This window comes from Oncorhynchus nerka, linkage group LG20 (assembly GCF_034236695.1).
Source record: "Oncorhynchus nerka isolate Pitt River linkage group LG20, Oner_Uvic_2.0, whole genome shotgun sequence".
Lineage (NCBI taxonomy): Eukaryota > Metazoa > Chordata > Actinopteri > Salmoniformes > Salmonidae > Oncorhynchus > Oncorhynchus nerka.
In genome coordinates, this window is record NC_088415.1 from 74,627,858 (window position 1) to 74,644,589 (window position 16,732).

The following is a 16,732-nucleotide window of genomic DNA, read 5'->3' on the forward strand; positions in this document are numbered from 1 at the left end:
TGTCCTTAATTTTTTCTTTTAATAGTATCAATGTTTTAGGCATGCTGCACGGCCTACAAAGGTGCACAACACGATTAAAACAATTGGAATTATTTTATGGTTGAAAATAACACACTACATGACAATTGATTCTCCCAAAAGCAGAACAGTGGTTTGTGTTTTGATCAGGAGGATAATCCCGCTAGGAAGCAGTGATCAATCCAACGGTTCATTCTTTAAATGGCTCAGTTGATCTCTGAACTGTTTTCTTCTCTCTGCTGAAATTGTTTTTAAATGGTTTTACTTTGAGGCACTTGGCTCTAATTTCATTAGCATTGAATTGGAAGGAGAAGATGCTGGGGTGTTAGCATTTTGTGGTAGGCTTCATCACTGTTAATTCATCAAGAGTGTGCCTGCCTCGAGCGGTGATGGAACAATCTGTCCCAGCATGCTTTTTGTGAGGTCACCACCCTCCTGGGAGCTGAGAATGGGGCCACATCAGATCAACGCCATGATGTCATAATCAGATGTAAATGCTCTCTTCATCACCATCATCCTCCCTGGAGAGTCAAGTGCTTTGACAAGAGTATCAAGGCTGGCCAGCACTGCCAAATATAGGAATAATATAAAATCAAAATATTTCTGATCACATAGGCCTGATTGCTTTCCTGCGTAACAAAGTTCAGAATAGCCTTATTGAGGATGTAGAGATACCACGCATGCAGACTGACATGACGTGGACCCTCTTAGTCAGTTCGACTGTTGGAGGATGTCTAAGCCGGTACAGAGACAGAGGTCTAAGCCTGTATAAAACCTCACGGTAACAGGGCTGAAGCCCTCCCATCAGACATATACACTAGGTATTAAATCTTTAGTGTACATGTAGATTAGGAGCCTTCATTTTTCTGTAGCTACGTACGTTTGCAGCTGTTTATCCTGTAACCTCTTCGCTGTCTGGGAGACAAAAGACATATGGACCAAAATAGACTAACACACACAGCCCAACACCACCACATTGGGTAGGCTAAAACAATGAAAATGTTCTTACTTTTTCAATTACTTTTGAAAACTAGCCCTTGGTGGGCTAAAAGATCCTAATAAACAAAACCAAATTAAATACTGTGGTTTTTCCATTGTCACGCAAGTCAATTCCTAAAACTGTAAATTACAAAAAGGAACAACAAAGTCAACTCGCCCCTGCTCTGTTCTTTATTCTTACTCTTATTATCCATCCTGATGCCTAGCCACTTTACCCTGCCTTTATGTAAATATTTTTTTTCTATTGTGTTATTGACTATACGTTTGTGTATTCCATGTGTAACTCTGTGTTGTTGTCTGTGTCGCACTGCTTTGCTTTATCTTAGCCAGGTCGCAGTTGTGAATGAGAACTTGTTCTCAACTAGCCTACCTGGTTAAATAAAGGTGAAATATAAATAAATAAACAAATACCTTATACCCCTGTACATCGATCTGATACTGGTGCGACCAGGGAGGTAGCAGACTAAAATAATCAATTCAACGAGACGTCGGATGAGCGCTGGAGCCAGCCATTATCAGGCTGATCCCTCAGGTCAAATTGAATCAGGGCTCAGCCCTGGCCTGCCGACGTCCCCTGGCCCACTCCCACTACCTGTGGATATCCCAAATGGCACCCTATTCAGTGCACTACTTTTGACCAGAGCTGTATGGTCCCTTGTCAAAAGTAGAGCACATGTTTAGGTGAAAGGGTGTCATTTGAGATACACTCCCCTGCCTATTTCCCCTAGCCCCTCTCCCCTATAGCAAGGGTACACACTTAGCAATGCCAGCAAAGACAAAAGTCAGACCTAAAAAAAGGCACTTTAATGGCTATCAACCCTGGTCCAAGAGGCTGGCGTCCCTGCTCAGTCTTCAGTGGACAGCTATGGTACGTCCCAAACAATACCCTATTCCTGTTGTAGTGTACTACTTTTGACCAGGGATCATACGCACTATATAGGGAATTAAATGGGGAATAGGGTGCCATTTGGGACACAACCCATGACTCACAACCCATAGCGGAATTAGCAAACACTTCTCTTGTGAATTAATTGTGATATCATAGAATATCCAGAAGACTAGATGTATCTAGAAGAAATTAGTCACTCCTAATAGACAGAAAGCATAGGACAATCCAGATGTTATCTGCTCAGCCCTGGCTGCTACCATTGGTAAAGCAGGATAGGCATTTCTAATAGTCTTTTATTGTGTTTTCCTAATTTACTGATGGCTTGTGACACTTGTGTGCTGGAATGTGCACCAAACGACTGACTGTGTGTGCGCGCTGTGAAGTGAAGTGTAGTCCAAGTGTGCTCATTGTCAATGACCCACTTCTGTCGCATTAATACATCCCAAATTGCTATTTGAATGAAGCGAACAGTCAATGTAATTTACTTAGATTTAGTCCAAATGATCCTCTAAGAAATATTTCTGTACACTGACTGAGCACACAAAATTGGTTTAGATTTTAGATTATGCTCAATGGGCCGATGGAAGGCAACATGGAAATAACAGGCTGACCTTACATTACAGCCTGTGTGGGCTTGACAATGTCTGTGTCAGAAATGGCACCATATTCCTTATATAGGCCTATTGGGCTCTGGTCAAAGGTAGCGCACTACATAAGGAGCCAAATGTTATAATGCATTGATCATGGAACCAGATCAATACCATTGAACACACCCTGTGGCGAACTAGTTTAGGCCTGCAGCCCACCTGTTGCTGACACCTATGCTTTGCTATGCCAGGCAAGAAGCAGGCAGGGTGAGGGCAGTGTGAGGGGTGTGTTAAAGAGCCAGGTTCACCTTCCTCGGCCCTCTACTGAAGAGATGCCCCATGACCGACAGCTAGGGGCCTACTATACGACTTGGTCAAAAAAAAAAAATAGTATGTAGTACACTACTTTTGACCAAAGCCCAATGAAATGCACATCTGAGCCCTCGTGTCTGATGACAGGATCCAGAAGCCTAAATTCCTTACTGTCAGTTAACTGTACACATTTATTTGGCCACACATTCACAGCTCTATATACAAAGTTAATTTAGTATCCCAGCCTCCTCACCAGACTGGTGGCCCTTATGGGGTTGTTTACAGAGGGGCTTGTCCTGTTCATCTCCGGTGGCATCAGTAGGACTGCTGACAGCACACAACAAAGAGCTAATGGAATGTTCTGTGGACATCTAAATTCCTCTCAGGATACCGTAGGAAGTTCCTTGTGTATTTCAAAGACGCAACATAGATAAAAATCCCGCACACAAAACACTCGCCTAAAAACAGCAACAATTCTATACCAAGAAACAAACAATTCTAAACAAACACAATGTAATCTCCTCCATTGGGAAACAATAGCTATTTATTCCATTCCTTGATTACTTACCCCTTTGACCAAACATGGGTCCATAAATCAACAGTGTCTGACCCATGGCTACTGTCGACTCAGTTTCACAGCAAAAACAGGAGAAGCCCTCCCACATAGGCTGGTTAACGTTGAGCCCAGGCAGACAGGCAGTCACAGCGCTGTACACGCTACGCAGCGATGTAGACAGAGGCACATGCTGGAGCAAGGACATGCACAAACAGCAGATTACCTCCTGTGTCATCTGCTCCTAATGACAGCTGACAAACTACAGCACAATCCCCTCAGAGCCACAGCCGATGATCTCCAATCCCCTCCCCCACTCTTCCCTGGCCCCGCCTCCGGAAATCCAGCAGCTAGAGAGAGCAGAGAGCACTCGAAAATTCCAATAGTTTGATGATGCCCGGCCCCGAAAAGTGGTTTCCCTTTTCACCAAGATAATGGCCTGCTCTTGTCACATGAGACAAAGCAGAGGCAACAATGGGCTGGCAAAAGACAAAAGAAGTGTGTGTGTGTTTTAAACACAGCAGGCAGCTGGCTTTCGTTTCACTAGCCAGTCAACCTGCAGAGGCCTGTCGCTTCTCTTTACTTTCACTTTGCAGAGCATTACATAATATCAATATTTGGTTTATAGCAGTTCTATAGAACCAACAAAACGGCTTATTGTTGTTGTCATAGAGTTGTGTATGTCAGTAAATGTAGATTGGTTAGATACAAATATAATATACACTATATTATACACCGTTGGCTAGCGTCCTGTACAGGGGTTGTACTTGTACATCAAAGTGCCTCACGCCCTCGGAAACACGAGACAGGCTCCTGCCTTGTGGCTCAGACAAAGCTTACGCTTCTTATAGTAAACAGGACAGTTCCAAAGCAGAAATGGCACAATATCAGGGAGGGAATGAGAACGGTTGATTCAGCTGACTCACCTTGGCTTTATGAAACGCATCCTTCTTAATGAACTTCTGCAGGCATCACCCACTCCTCTCTTTGAAGGCCTGAACAACAAGAGGCATACTACAGTTTGATCCAAACCTAAACACACAGTTACTGTACATTCAATTGACTTGAGAGCTATCGTTCATTTTTCAATGCAATCAGCCAAGTGCCACAGACACATGGCTAATTTGCATTAGTTGAATCTGCGAGGACCGGTAGCTATACCATGATTACCTCACTTCAATGTGTGAGCAGGATGACATGAAATTGAGAGCAACAAGTCAGAAAGAGTAGAAAGGGGAAGCACATTTGTTGGTGACTGGTCAACTGTAAACATCTGCTAGAGCTTCCCCGGTGGTGTTTGTCTGATTTGTACTGTATGACAGACGCTGTATGACAGATGCTCAGCAGGCTGCAGCCTTAAACCACAGAGAACTTAAAGTTGCACCTGGTCACAGAGAGACCAAAGGGAGGTGTGGGGAGTGGGGCCGACAGCTGATCATAACACACCATCCCATTCAGAGGGAGGAGCAGGACCTAGGACACACTGGTTATATTTCAGTTTTTTTTTTTTCACTGCATATTGATGTAGGCCTACATCTCCTGTTAAGTGAATTTCAAAAATATGCAGGACAAAAGTCAAATAGTCTTCAAATGAGAATAGGTGCTGTGTGCGCACACAAAGCAGTGGCAGACACAGTCCGCACTGAACAGGGACAGGTTAAATCTCCCCAAGTCAGTCAGGACTATCATGTAATGCTGTGTGTTGAGAGCAGCAGTGCTTTCCTCCTGCTGTAACATGATCTCCACCAACCACAGGGCCCAGGAGAGAGAGAGGGGATGGGTGGGGGAGCATGGCCAGAAGACATCAGCTTTCTGTTGATAGTCAATCAGTTAAAAGGAACAATTCAGAACAATGAGCTATGCTTAGGATGTACAGTACCAGTCAAAAGTTTGGACACCTATTCATTCCGGGGTTTTTCTTTATTTTTTTACTAATTTCCTACATTGTAGAATAGTGAAGGCATCAAAACCATGAAATAACACATGGAATCATGTAGAAACCAAAAATAATTGTTAAACAAATCAAAATATTTACATATTTGAGATTCTTCAATGACAGCTTTGCATTGGCTCATTCCCCCCGGAATGAGACAATGACAGGGCATCTCGAAGAGCAATGCTGGTTCAGCCAGATCAATTCATTTGATCCAGTCATGTGATCTGAACACAACACATCAGGATAAAATGGCACCTCACTCAGATGGAATTTCTCTCCTGGTTGATGGCTTGAAGCTACAGTAGATACACGAGCGGATCTCAGATCTTTGGCCGAGTGCTTACAAGTCATTACTCAATCGACACGGAATGCTGTCATGAATTTTAAATTTGTCCAACTGGCTCATGGTAGACTTAGCCCCCTGCCTGCACAGATCTAAAATCAGATTTGTTTCAACCAATCCAAGCCTTAGCCATTACACGGTACAAAGTACAGCTGATCTAAGATCTGTAGAAAGTAAATATTGTTTTCTCCATAGTGTTTTCTAGGTGTCTAGTTTCACATCTGTACACCAACATAGTAAACCACAGAAGCACAAGTGATGGTAGTCATCCTTAAACCATTTTACACACACACACACACACACACACACACACAACTTCCAGGCTATGATTAATTTGTGTTACCAAGCAACCAGATGGTAAGCATCTAGCCTTAGTAGCCTTTAGTCATTATGGTATTGCAACAAATACTTCTTGCCTGCCGATGTCAGCAGTGATGACAGTTAGGATGTTAAATGGTCGAATACCTGATGATTTTACATGGATCCTAACTTAAAACCACCATAACCACAAACTTATTTTCATAACATGGCACAATTAGGCCTTGTTCACAATGGTTAGTTTGAAATAATTTAAATCCTTTTTTTTTGCATGTCCGACTAGAATCGGATATTTTTCCTGCAGTCTAAACAGCCCAAAAGCATATAGAATCTGATATTTTTCCTGCAGTCCAAACAGCCCAAAAGCATATACAATCTGTTATTTTTCCTGCAGTCCAAACAGCCCAAAAGCATATAGAATCTGTTATTTTTCCTGCAGTCTAAACAGCCCAAAAGCATATGGATTCTGATATTTCAAGCCACATTTCAAACCACCTTGGCCATGCGACTTGTCTCTGAACGGTCTAATTTGACTTCATCTCAAGTGGTTTTTAGACTGCTATTTGGCATATCTTGTTGCTTGCTAGCTATTCTGTTGACACTTTGACAAGAACATGTGGTAGCTAACTAGCTTGTTAATCGTTTACTAACAAACGAGTGAACGTGCTAGAAAGCTAAACAGCTAGCTAGCTCAGTGCTGTGGCAAAAAAATTACTTGTTTTGAAAGCTGGACCATCATATCCTTTGAGGCTTTAAAAAATAAAATAAAAATAAGTTCTTACACAATGATTTTGAACATTCAAAGCAACTGGGAAACAGCCATGACAGACATTGTCACTTTAGCTTGCTACATAATTTCTGAGTGATCAGAAGCACGAGAACCACTACCAAATCAGCCTGCACCACTGCACACACACCCATCGTTACTATGAGAACTATTGTAGCCATGTCAGCAAATAATTGCTGTCTAAACACACACACACAAAATCCAGTTTGGTCACTCGTAACTTGGTGTTTGGACAGTCAATATTCCAAAACAGATTTGAGCATTAAGGCCTGCAGTGTGAACAAGGCTTTAGAGTTTATTGGTAGGCTTTTCACACCCATACTACCTAATATTATTTCAGGATAATTCATGCAACCACTGCCTCCAGGGTTCTCTACACATGCAGGCAAATACTGCAGAACAGTACATGTCCTAACCACTGGTGGAGTTAACATGCGAGCACCTACATGAAAATGCTGCTGACATTTCTCACAGCAATGTTGGATTCCCGAAGAAGAAAATAACATTCTAAACAAAACAGAGGTTGGATCCAAGCATGCAGGCTTGGCTGCTAGTCATGTTAGCCCACAGTGCTTCACACAGGGTGTAGCACAGGGGAGACTTTACCACCAGGGCCCTGTCACATAGCTGCAGAATTATGGCCACAGCGCAAACCAAATTAGCACTTGTTATGCAACCCTGGACTTGGCTCCCTGGCCACTGGTTCATTCTGCTGCATTCCCTCTTGTTTGCTGGGTGGCCTAGAAACAGTTCACCATGGTGGGTTGTGACTATGTCTACACTAACGCTGCGTTTACACAGGCAGCCCAATTCTGATATTTTTTCACTAATTGTGTCTTTTGACCAATCAAATCAGCTCTTTTTTTTTTTCTTCTTCTTTTTTTTTTTTTTAACAATTGTGTGTGTGTGTGCAGACTGTCCACGGAGGGGTTCACACACACAGATACACCATTTGAACCAGTCTCCTCAGTCCAGTATGTTACATCCACCATTTCATGACAGTAATTGCTATTTTTCTGCATTGTTGAATGCTAGAAAGGAATGGACCGCTTACTCTTAAGGTGACAGTCCACCCATGAACCGCCATTGAGGTATTTGAGGAGATGACTGCCAGGGGGTGGCAGCACCATATACACACACTCTCTCCTGGGAAGTGCCTTTGTAAGCAGCACTGGCCTACATGCACTTGGAAGAAAACTGTCATGTGACTAATTCTCCAGTACCGAGCTAGGTCCAATCATTTAGATTTGTAGTCACCCTACAGAGCCATTCTGTCAAACAGTATGGAGGACAACATATGAACAAACAATGCTGCTGTATCATAACCTGGTCTGCATTGTATACAAAAATAAAAAAAGGTATTGAAATGAATCCATATGAATAGATCCATTGAACAACTGTGACAGGAACTGGGCACGCTAATGGATAAATTAATAATAATACTGTAGTAGTACACAGCCTCTCATAACTAGGCCACATAAGAACGGATATACAATACAATTACTGAGAAGCAGAATTTCAATGGCCAGTGGAGGAAAGCACGTAGGTTGAAGCACTCAATTGACTGATCCCCGCTTCAAATATCAGAGTTCTGATTACTTTGAAATGAGTAAATAAACTCAATGCAAAAGGAATAACTGATGTTGCTGTGATTTCAGCAGACCCCATCTAAGATGGGATTTAAGTTCAGGCAGGGCTGTGACATCAAGGAATTTTCATTAATGGTTATTGATCAGCCAAATGATCGCAGTCACTGTTATAATCGTTTGAATAGTATTTTGTTTTCATTAAAAAAATATGAAAAGGCACATTTTCTCCTCTCCTGACTGCATGTTCTGCTGCTGAAGTGAAGGTGGCAGAGCCTAGTCAACCAGACTCCTTTCCTAAAACACCTAGCTTGTTTAAGCAAGGAGCAACACAGTTTCATCGCAGCTGAAAAGAGTTCATGTTACCACAAAGTAAACTGCAAAGAATGTCTGGCCTGTCTTCAGTCAGCTGTTCATTCCACAAATAAACTAAATATAATAAAAAATATATTATTTTATTTTAGTCGGTTACACGATAACTTTGCAAGCCCTAAATTCATGTTTAGCCTGCAGAAACTTGCTTGAGAAAAACTGCCCATCGATCAAAATGGGCAGGAAGGCAGGCAAGTCCCCATTCAAGAGTCAAAACGTGGGTTGGGACAAGCATGCATTGGCAGACGAGCAGGATACTATTCCCCATCGTTTATCAATTCAATTTTGACTGCCAACTACAAGCTGAAAGTTTGAGAGAGTTTATCTACTGTTCCCTCATTAGATTTTTTGCTAATTTCATTCTGGTATTTTGTGGCTTTTGGCAAATGATTTTCTAATTATCTAAAATGTCACTGTTGCTACTGCCTGTAAACACAGTCAAAGTTCAAAGTGAATGATGGCAGGCCCATGTGGAAAATTGCTTATTTGCATATAGACCTACTGTAGCTCCGATTGGCTATGGCGAACCGGTCTGTGTAGTCCGGTCCTTGACAAGACTGACACGTTTATTAGGTGTTATTTACTGAATGATCTATTAATTGTCCTAATGCATGGCCGCTTTCCCACTCTATATTGCTTTAGAATTTCACACAAGTCTTCCTCTACGTCATTCCCCAACATTCTATGGAAGTATGAAAACGGGAAAATGACCATAGCTAAGGGATCGCTACACAGAAAATGTAAAGTAAAAAACACATTTTAAAAAAGGCATCATATTCTTCCTGGGGGTGAATATGAACAGATTTAAATAAGATTTCATGCCAAGAGCATTGGGCCAGTAACCCGAAAGGTTGCTAGTTTGAATCCATGAGCCAACTGGGTGAAAGATTTGCCAGTGTGCCCTTGAGCAAGGCACTTAACCCTAATTTCTACCATATGTTTCTCTGGATAAATGTATTTTAAAAGCCTAAAATGTAAAATGCTAAAACACTGTCAGTTCCACTTTAAATGTTAAAGTACAGTCATCAAGCTATGCAATGAAATGGCATCCCTTCCAAATCCCTCGCTGTGTACTGTATGTTTGAAGCACATGCCAAGTCTTCTGCACAGCTTACTAAATAGTGGCAAATTAACAGGGTAAAAGGCTCTAAAACGATAAGCAAAATAAGATTGAAAATACTATATGTTACCATTACTAAACAAATATAAAGTTGCCCATCTCTGTCAACAAAGTTCTGCTTATCATGTAAGATTCGTGCATTTATTAATGAAAAGATGGACAATGACAGAACAAGGAAAGAGGCTGTGTGATGCAATACCTTTCAAAGTTCACTGCTGTGTAATACAGAAGCACAGAATAAAGTCTTTAAAGGGCCGCTAGTCCAATATTAAGAGATTCTCTACCAATAGACCCAGCCTTTCGTCCAATCTTTATATATTTCTACTCTAATAGCAGTTTGACTTATTAGGTAATATCTCACTATGGATAACACTGTGCCCCTGCCATATGGTCAACCTTCTGCAGGCCAATTTATTGGTGGCACACTGGCCCTGCTCAATGTGAACTGTATTTGATTTTGGTGCCATTCCTTTCTCCTAATATTCTTTACTAGCAATTTAAAGCTGATGATTCATTATGATGCATTAACACACAGTAACACAGAGATTCTCACAAGGCAAGCAAAAAAATAATACTATGATTGAGATATTGGTTTTAACCGTTTAGGTGATAGTCACTGATAAACCAACACTTAGGTTATAGGAACGAATTGCCAAAATTTGTGTTTTGGAACCATTTCTATTTTTTTTTCTATTTTCTATTTTTTTAAACAGTTATAGATAACTCCTGTGGGAAGACTTGCGTCACGTTCGCCATATGACGTCACGCAAAGTTTGATGAACAGTTGATGTCAAAATTATATAATTCCTTTGAATATGTCAATGTGACTCATATATAATGTTGCACTTCTCAGATCGCAAACGTTTCTAAGTGTTAAATAGTTGATAGGACGGATTACCAATCGAAAATGTGGTGCCTTGCTTGCTGAGGATTTCCTACTTGAACTCATACGCCAGTGACGTTTGGTTTCTTCAACCACGTCTGTTCTTTTGGTTTCAATAAGCTATTTTGCATTATGCAAAAACCTCGAACTACGTGCAATGTTTACCACTATATCCGCTATCGATGTCGTTGTTCAATCTTCAAATGAATTTGCAAATAGGAACCTCCTTCAACTTCTCTCTGAAACTCAAAACACAGTAGCCTATAGACTCACAAGCCAAAACAAATGTGATTTACATTGCTTAGTAGCCTAAACAAAGTTAAACTTCAGCAACGCTTCAAAACAAAACTATTGTAGAAGTAATCTTCGAACCATCTAAAGAAATATCTCGCTTCAGATAACAAGCAACAACGCAGCTTCCCAATTGTAAACCTAAACTGACATTATGGATTATAACATATATATCTGGACAAAATCACACTTCTTCACTACAAAATGCATATATTGTAAGTTACTCTCCATAACTTACCGTAACTTGAAGTCCCATAAATTTGAACTGCTATGTCAGGACCTTCGTACTCGTGAATCGGCAATGTAACAGCACTGCCGCCATGTTCCTCTGCGATGACTGTAGTGCTTGTTTATCATGCCCACAGTCCTCCCCCACACGCGCAGCGCACCAGCCCTCATTACCACAATAGACTTTGCTGCTCACAGAACAGGACAGAATAATGACTCTGCAGCCAGCCATAACAGCTTAAAGGCAGACAGACTCATGGTATCAATGCGACCGATTAAAGATGGTTAAGAATGTTTTGTTTTTTTTAAAACTTGAATAGGTTGACCCTGCTGTGTTTACTCAGAAGTGTTTTAGTCATATCGTCCTTTAAGGTTGAATTTAAATAATGAAACATTACATTTTGGGGTCTTTCAAATGTAGGCTACCAACAAACACCCCGTTATTTTAGGCCCAAATTAATGAGTAAAAAAGTGTGCCTTTACTCTTCAGATTTGTATTTGATGTTAGGCTTTGTATTTGCCATGCAGCCCAAGCTACAACACGTGAATATAAGTAGGAGTCAATTAACATGCCCCCACACAAACACAGTAAGATAGTGCCTCTTCACATTATGAATTCTGTCTCTATGGCATGGTAAAAATGTCTCAGGCAGATGTTGGAACCGCTCATAAATCATCTCGGTCCAAATCATAGAGTTAGATAGAGTCTAGTGCCCACATGGGCAGTGCCATTGAGGACTTTCATCATTTTGAACTGGTCAACTGGATGGGACTTCCCATGAGTTAAGGAACGATCACAATTCCATCCACATCATCAGGAGGGAAGAGCCAATTAATTATACTGCTGAGCAAACATTCCATAAATGCAGGTGGCAGTAAATCGACAACCTTGGTTTTATACCTGTTCAAACAACACAATCCAGGGGGTAGTATGTACCCTTTCAGTTTGTTTACAAACTCATAGAAGTAGTAGAAGACAAAAATGTCCTACTTCAAAATGGAGATGGCTTCAATGGTGCTGCCCATGCTCTCAAAGACACCATTTGGGGACAGATACAATGTTGCATCCTCAAAATATCCATAGAACCAATCAGGCTACTTACTTTCCCCCATTTCTGCCTTTATAGTGGCCACAGCCACTTACTAATTGGCCAAACCTGCTGTTGATAAAATAAATTGTTGTTAAATAACGTGCTTCATTTAAATAGAGATTGTTTGGGCAAGGTAAAGGGTTTATACATTTTGAAAGAGGGACTCATGTAGCTATTTCTCTGCCTTATGTTATACTCGTTTCAAGCTTTTTAGCAGTATTTTACACATTTTAATTCTCTATCCTGTAAATATAATATTTATCTAGTTTGAGACATTTGGGGTATCTAGTTTCCATACATTTCATAGGGTGGAATCAAGGGCAGCCAATCATTGCTTTGGTTGCCTATTACAGTTTAAAAATCACAATTCAGTAGTACATTCAAAAGCCACCCATGGAAGGCAATTGGTAATATCCTAATGTTGTTGCTTGTTGAGTGGTTCCCTGCTTGTGGGGTAAAATGCTAAATCTATGCCATTAAAGGCTGACATTCTACCAAGGTCAGTTCCGGTCTATTTAACGGGGAGGGTCTCCCATAGGCACCAAAGCAATAGCAGCTGGGTCTGGTCTACTTAGTTAATTTACTTTCATTGAACCAGAAAAAAAAACATTGAGTGGGTTGGTGGGTTGTCTCTTGCTTCCACTTCCGTCTCTGATTCTACTCCTCTTTCTCATTTTCCAGTTCGTTTATTCTTTTTTTGATTAACACTGCCACCTAGTGAGTATTTCTCAGAGTGACGTTAGCAAATGCATTAGCGTTGATCATGGGGCCCCATAGAAGGTTTAAATTGCACAATCAGCAAAAGGCAATGAAAATTGAAATTAGAACGTTCAGTAGCGTTAATTCTATGTTGAAAAACTATAATTTATTAGGCATCTGTACATTTTGCATTATGGATTCATATAGTTTGATCTTGGTGTTTCAATTGGGATATCAGTGTGATCTTGGTTGAAATGAACTCTTTGCACAGGGTTTCAATTTATATGTGTTTATTTTGAGTTCAGCTGTCCCTAGGCACATACCGAAGTTCAAATGATGTCCTCAAATGTCCAAAGTCGGCATGTTAAAAATGAATGAAAGGTGGCCACCAGTACATTGGTAGCGCCCTAAATTGATGTGCCGGGCCAGCTATATTCTTCTTTCACATTTCAACTTTCTCCTTTGGCTGTATTCAGGCAGTAAAGACACAATAATTTAATTGATATGAAGAATAACTTCATATTCTTGCAAAATTACTCTTCATATCACACCAAACCAAGCTCATTTGTGCGTTGCACAGGGAAATCCAAGATCTCAAGTGTCCTTTGTCGAATTAAAGTGTGGATCACAAACTACTCTTCAATTTATTTGTGTGAGAAGATTAATCACTGGCTGAATGAAAATTGGAGACAAAATAAAAACATCTAGAACATAGTATTACGGTACATTAATCAAATAGTGTAACATAAGATGACAATTTATGTGACAGAAATGAAGACAAACCAACAGTTATCTTCCCACCCTTCTCAAATTTCTTAAGGTGCTGCACAAGGTTCACCTTTGTTGCGTTATGCAGACGTTCAGGTGTCTCCTAAATGTTAAAGTGAGATACAAAGTAGAGTATAGCACAAGATTCCACAGATTTGTAAATGTTAATTTCTATAGGCAAAGCAGTGTTAGTATGTTTTGAATGACTTAGGGTCAGCATCTACACATACTGTATATCAATCTTACGGTTACCAACAGAGGATCGTAACTTTAAGTTACAATTCCCACACCTTGTAGACGACTTTGAGCAGTTCCATAGAAGTCAATGTGTTCCCTTACGGCTGCCTGGAGAACAGTGAGGAACTGTTGCTCTCTGAGGTTTCTATGGCTGATGTAATGCTGGATCTTAGAAGCTACATCTTGGACCACAGGGCTATGGCCTGCAGATATTAGATAAGGAAGAAATGAATGACTCTCGTAGAAGATGTTTTTGTATTGATTTCTATACATAAAGTGCCTTCAGAAATCATTCATACCCCTTGACTTATTCCACATTTTGATGTGTTACAGCCTGAATTCAAAATCGATTAAATATTTTTTTCTTCTCACCCGTTTACACACAATACCCCATAATGAGAAAGCAAAAACACGTTTTTAGACAGTTTTGCATAATGTATTTAAATGTAAACACTGAAATGTATAATTTATTCACACCCCTGAGTCAATACATGTCTGAATAAGTCTCTGAGCTTTGCACAACTGGATTGTTAAATATTTGTTCATTCTTTTTCAAATTCTTCAAGCTCTGTCAAGTTGGTTGTTGATCATTGCTAGACAGCCATTTTCAAGCCAATTTACACTGAACAAAAATATAAATGTAACATGTAAAGTGTTGGTCCCATGTTTCATGAGCTGAAATAAAAGTTCCCTTAAATGTTCCATATGCACAAAAAGCTTATTTCTCTCAAATTTTGTGCACAATTTTGTTTGCATCCCTGCTAGTGAGCATTTATCCTTGGCCAAGATAAACCATCCACTTGTCCGATGTAGCATATCAAGAAGCTGATTAAACAGCATGATCGTTTTACAGGTGCACCTTATGCTGGGGACAAGAAAAGGCCACTCTAAAATGTGCAGCTTTGTCTCACAACACAATGCCATAGATGTCTCAAGTTTTGAGGTAGAGTGCAATTGGCTTGCTGACTGCAGGAATGTCCATCTGAGCTGTTACCAGAGAATTTAAAGTTAATCTCTCTACCTAACCCGCCTCCAACATCGTTTTAGAGAATTTGGCAGTACGTCCAGCCAGCCTCACAACCACAAACAACGTGTAACCACACCAGCCCAGGACCTCCACATCTGGTTTCTTCACCTATGGGATGGTCTGAGACCAGACCCGGACAATTGATGAATCTGTGGGTTTGCACAACTGAAGAATTTCTGCACAAACTGTCAGAAACAGTCTCAGGGAAGCTCATCTGTGTGCTTGTCATCCTCACCAGGGTCTTGACCTGACCGCAGTTTAGTGTCATAACTGACTTCAGTGGGAAAATGCTTAACTTTGATGGCCACTGGCACGCTGGAGAAGTGTGCCCTTCACGGATGAATCCCGGTTTCAATAGTACTGGGCAGATGGCAGACAGCGTGTATGGCCTCAATTGGGCGAGTGGTTTGCTGATGTCAACATTGTGAACAGTGGCGGTGGGATTATGTATGGGTAGGCATAAGCTAGGGACAACAAACACAATTGCATTTTATTGATGTCATTCATCCCCCACCATCACCTCATGTTTCAGCATAATGCACAGCCCCATGTCGCAAGGACCTTTACTCAATTCCTGGAAGCTGAAAGAGGCCCAGTTCTTCAATGGCCTGCATACTCACCAGACATGTCACCCATTGAGCATGTTTGGGATGCTCTGGATCGACGTGTATGACAGCATGTTCCAGTTCCCACCAAAGTCCAGCGACTTTGCACAGCCATTAAAGAGGAGTGGGACAAGATTCCACAGGCCACAATCAACAGCCTGATCAACTCTATGCAAAGGAGATGTGTCGCGCTGCATGAGGCAAATGGTGGTCACACCAGATACTGACTGGTTTTCTGATCCCCACCCCCTACCTTTTTTAAATGGTATCTGTGACCAACGGTATTCCCAGTCATGTGAAATCCATAGATTAGGGCCTAAAGAATTCATTTAAATGGACTAATTTCCTTATATGAACTGTTACTCAGTAAAATCTTTGAAATTGTTACATGTTCCATTTATATTTTTGTTCATTGTAAGTAAAAACTGTAACTAGGCCACTCGGGAACATTCAATGTCATCTTGGTACGCAACTCCAGTGTATATTTGGCCTTGTGTTTTAGGTTATTGTCCTGCTGAAAGGGGGATTTGTCTTCCAGTGTCTGTTGGAAAGCAGACTGACCAGGTTTTCCTCTAGGATTTTGTCTGTGCTTAGTTTTATTCAGTTTCTTTTTATCCTAAAAAAAACTCCCTAGTCCTGGCCGATGACAAGCACACGTATAACATGATGCAGCCACCCCCATGCTTGATAACATGAAGAGTGGTACTCAGTGATGTGTTGGATTTGCCCCAAACATAACGCTTTGAATTCTGGACATAAAGTTAACTTCTTTGACAATTTTTTGGGCAGTTTTACTTTTTTGCCTTATTGCAAACAGGATGCATGTTTTTGAATATTTTTATTCTGTACAAGCTTCCTTCTTTTCCCTCTGTCATTTAGGTTAGTATTGTGGAGTAACTACAATGTTGTTGATCCATCCTTAAGTTTTCACCTATCACAGCCATTAAACTGTTTTAAAGTCACTATTGGCCTGCATCATTGTGAAATCCCTAAGCGGTTTCTTTCCTTTCCGACAACTGAGTTAGGAAGGACGCCTGTATCTTTGTCGTGACTGGGTGTGTTGATACACCATCCAAAGTATAA

The 16,732-nt window shown here is 40.8% G+C and overlaps 1 protein-coding gene across 7 annotated transcripts in view; it reads right to left on the reverse strand.

Moving 5' to 3' along the window:
- The window catches only part of LOC115103130 (nuclear receptor coactivator 2-like), a 58,195-nt gene extending 46,854 nt beyond the window's left edge, over positions 1-11,341 (reverse strand). For 5 of the 7 annotated variants that reach the window (XM_029623804.2, XM_029623801.2, XM_029623803.2 and 2 more), the window contains exons 1-2: positions 11,233-11,341; positions 4,285-4,353 (exon numbers count right to left, since the gene is read on the reverse strand). The gene's annotated coding sequence lies outside the window, so the exon portion shown is untranslated. Of the gene's footprint in view, positions 1-3,373; positions 3,610-4,284; positions 4,354-11,232 lie in introns of those variants that run through there. The other 2 variants (XM_029623799.2, XM_029623800.2) reach the window with 2 other exon arrangements.
- Positions 11,342-16,732: the final 5,391 nt, after the last annotated feature.